This window comes from Suricata suricatta, chromosome 5, assembly GCF_006229205.1.
Source record: "Suricata suricatta isolate VVHF042 chromosome 5, meerkat_22Aug2017_6uvM2_HiC, whole genome shotgun sequence".
NCBI lineage: Eukaryota > Metazoa > Chordata > Mammalia > Carnivora > Herpestidae > Suricata > Suricata suricatta.
Genome location: NC_043704.1, coordinates 123,683,663 through 123,687,923, shown reverse-complemented (window position 1 = coordinate 123,687,923; position 4,261 = coordinate 123,683,663). Strand labels below are relative to the sequence as shown.

At 39.1% G+C, this 4,261-nt stretch overlaps 1 long non-coding RNA gene across 1 annotated transcript; it reads left to right on the top strand.

Moving 5' to 3' along the window:
• The first annotated feature begins 2,651 nt into the window (after positions 1-2,651).
• On the top strand, positions 2,652-3,322 carry LOC115292150. Its single transcript, XR_003908824.1, has 3 exons — positions 2,652-2,812; positions 2,920-3,015; positions 3,205-3,322. It is a non-coding gene; the product is annotated as an uncharacterized LOC115292150 (long non-coding RNA).
• Positions 3,323-4,261: the final 939 nt, after the last annotated feature.

Here is a 4,261-nt window from a genome sequence, read left to right as displayed (position 1 = left end):
TATATATATATATATATATATATATACAATGGAGTACTACAAGGCAATGAGAAAGAATGAAATCTAGCCATTTGTAGCAATGTGGATGGAACTCGAGGGTGTCATGCTAAGTGAAATAAGTCAGGCAGAGAAGGACAGATACCATATGTTTTCATTCATAAGTCAAACAGGAGAAACTTAACAGAGGACCATGGGGGAGAGGAAGGGGGAAAAATAGTTGGGGAGAGGGAGGGAGGCAAACCATGAGAGACTCTTGAATACTGAGAACTGAGGGCTGATTGCAAGGGGGAGAGGGGAAGGGGGTGATGGGCATGGAGGAGGGCACTTGTGGGGATGAGCACTGGATGTTAAATGGAAACCAACTTGACAATAAACTACAAAAGAAAAATAATTAAATAAATAAAACATATTAAAAAAAGAAAAAACAATAAACAGGAGTGAAAAAGATCCAACTACAAAAAAAGAAAAAGCCCCTTGGAGTAAAATTGACCATCTCCAAGAATCGGTCTTGACTGTGCCAAGGGGTGGGGAACCATGCACGGGAGACTGGAAATAACAAGGCTCTCTGAGCCTCTGTACTCTCCATTTCAGCTGAATAATCTCTGTAGCTGTCACCAGGTGGCAGGTGTTGGGAGCCTGGGTCATAATGTGTAACCTTTGGGGTTAGGCGCTCAAAGCCAAGGACCAGTGAAAGAAGTTCAGTCCATATGATTTGGTCTTTAAATACAAAACTTATTGGGGCACCTGGGTGGCTCAGTCAGTTAAGCATTAGACTCTTAATTGACAGTACGGAGCCTGCTTGGGATTTTTCTCTCTCTCTCTCTCTTTCACTTTTTTTCTCTCTCTCTCTCCCCCTTTCTCTGCCCCTACCCAGCCCTTGTGCACATGCTCTTGCTCTCTCTAAAAATAAACTTACAAAAAAATTTTAAAAACAAAAATATAAAACTTATCATTAATATGAATTAGTCAACTGCTCGCTACTAGCAGGACTCACTTATGACTTTCATGGGCCCTGGGCACTTTTGAATTTTGGGGTCCCTTCCTCCGTAAAAAAAATATTAAAAATTATACTGTAAGACTGTGTTGTCAAACAAACAAATGAAAAGATACATAAGTACAGAGAACAAACTGGTGGTTGCTAGAGGGAAGGGGGAGATAAAGGCTTTCAGTTATGTAATAAGTCACAGAGATGAAAGGCACAGAGTAGAATAGTCAATGGTGTTGTAACACTAATGTATGGTAACAGATGGTAGCTACATGTGGGGTGAGCATAGCATAACATGTAGAATTGTTTAATCATTATGTTGTACACCTGAAACTACACCTGACACATGCCTGTGTGTTAACGATTCCTCAATAATAAAAATTTAAAAAGACTGTTGATATAATGATTAATATAATGCAGGCTGGATTTACTTTTTTTGTTGTGTTAAAATATACATAATATGAAAGTTACCATTTTAGTCATTTTTAAGCTTGGAATTCAATGACATTATGTATATTTATATATTCATTGTTATATTTATAGAGAATTAAAATTATTTTAATATATAAATATTTTATTAAATAAAATAAATATTTTCTTAAAATTTATAGAGACTTAAAATTAAATAGAGTGAAAATTAAATTTTCATGGACCCTTAAAAGTATCATGGACCCTACAGAGTATACTTGCTTTGTCTAATTGGTAAGTTGGCCTTGACTATGAGATGGCAAAAAAAGGCAAGAAAGAGCAAAATTGAAATGCTCTCAAATTCACTTTATAGTTCACACACACAAAATGACATTCAAATTAACCTTTTCTTTCTGCAGGGAAACACTAATCCTGGGAAGTCCTGTGTCTGAGTGGATGGAGGCAGACTGTGACCAAGCCCTGTTTGTAGCCCTTACTAGCCGTGTACCACAGCCAGCATGGAGGATGGGGGGCGGTGGGGGTGGGGGGGGGCTTGAGACAGTCCCAGTGAGAAGCTTTGGGAACAGGTGGGGATTGGGGGCAAGGGGGAGGGGACAATGCCAGTAGGCTCAGAAATAGCACCAACACCAGCTTTTGGCCAAGAAGTCTGTGCAGAGACTCCAGATGAAGCCCAGGGGTCCAATGGGGAGAATCTAGAGTTCAGTAGAGGACATATGTATCAGTCACAGTTGCAAACTAGAGTTGTTCTTGCTGCAAGTGCCACCAATTGCCTGAAACTGTGTGCCCATGGGCACTACTTTTCTCAAGCCTCAGTTTCCCCATCTGTGCAATTAGAATCAGACTAATGACCCCTAAGTATGATGAACCATTTGCCTATTTTCAGTTTCCAAATAGCTCCACAACTTTTTTTTTCCTGTTCTAGGTCTTGTTGAAACTCAGAGCTTAATGTCCAAGTTTCTTAGCAGAAGTTGCAAATTGTTAACTGCTGGGCCAAATCTGTCCCACAAGTGAGATTTGTTTGCCCTGCTCAATGTTTTTAAACTTTGACTTAAATGCTAGCACTCCTGAATCAGGAGATGCTTCATAGAACTCTGAACTTCTGCCTTCTCTTGAAAAGTTGGCAGTGCTCCCTTGCCACCACCAAGTCCTGATTCTCTGGTCTTTCTGTCATCTGCATGTCATAAAGGGAGGTTGGTGTGTCATGTTTACTTAATAGAGAGGGAGAGACAGAGAAGAGAAGGCATTTGATTTGCATCCTGCTAGTAAAGTCCCGTATCTTTTTCTGTATCCAAATGATTCAGAACCAAGGAAGCTTACAAAAAGCTTCCCAGGGAGTAGACTACACTCACTCACACTGCTTCTCCCCTCCCCCACTGCTTGGCCCCTTCTGTCCTTTGTGTGAGTTTCAGTTGCATCACATGGCACCCTAGTATGCTAAATTTTTTCAGTTCCAAAAAGCTATAGACTGTAAAATGTTTTTCAATCTATTAAATTGTATTAAACAGACATCTAGGTCAGAGGACCCCATGACATTAAATGAACTCATCCATCAACACATGATTTCAGAAGCTTTAAAACATCTGTAAATCAAGGAAAATAAGGTAATGATTATTTTATACTCTTTCTCTCCAACAGATTTGTGAACTTGGTTGGGTAAGGGACAGTACCTTTTTGGCCCTCTCCCTTTCCTGCTCCTGCCGTGCCTGTTGATGCCCTGAATGAATGTTTCATTTGGAAAAATTTCTAGACCCTCCCTTAGTTACCATGGTAATCCAAAATTGGTTTCACAGTCTTATGTACCAAGGGAAGTCCTGCTGAGGAGGGCTGCCTGCTGACCTGGACCCTGAACCGTGTTGCACATGCTGGCTTTTCCTCCTGGGCAAGCAGAACATTGATGGAAATAAAACACTTGCAATGAAAACTTCAGGGATAGCCTTCTGAATATAAAACAATTTATTTAAAATAATTCTGTTGTCAATTGTCAGATTTTATATAAATGCAAAAAAAAAAACCTCACCAAAAACCACAAAAACAAAACTGTCCTCTCAAATTGGTTTCTCAGTGAGCCTTAAATAATTGGAACAAAGGACTCTCAATGGAGAGTTAGAAAATCTATTCTCACGGTTCAGTAATTTGTTGAACTTCTGTTGAATCCATAATTCTAAGAAAGAATACCTATAAATACAATAATGCCTTCCATTTCCTAGGTGCCTATTAATAATGTTTCAGGCACTTCACATCCACTTACTTGACAAGCATTTATACATTACTTCCTAAGTGCCAGGCACTGTTCTAAGCACTTTGCACATAGTAATTTGTTTAATTCTCATAAAAAGTCTATGAATCAGCTTCTATTGTCCCCATTTTACAGATAAAGAAATTAAGGTACAGAGATGTTAAGTGATTTGCCCAAGGTCACACAGCTAGTACGCTATAAAGACAAAATTCAAACCTGGCTGCCTAGCTCCAGAATCCATGCTCCTAATCGAGTTGTTACAGTCTCTCTTAATTCTTTCAATAATTCAATAAAATAGGTGTTACTATGGTTACTGTACAGATTGGATACTGAGGCTTTGTCAGGTAATGTGTCGCTATGGTTTCTCTCTTCTTGACCATATTCTGATCTGGGGAAATTCTGGAAACTCTCCTAAGGGTTAGACTCAACCCTCCTTTTTCCACCTCCCCATATTCACACATATACAGAAAATTTATAACACTTCTCTCAAACTTGTTTTTAGGAGATTAGGAGCCCCTAACTTTGTAGGTAAATTATTTTGAAGCGATGATCTAAGGCATGTGCTGGTAGGAACTGAATATGCAAATTTAATGAGTTTAATTAATTTGAAG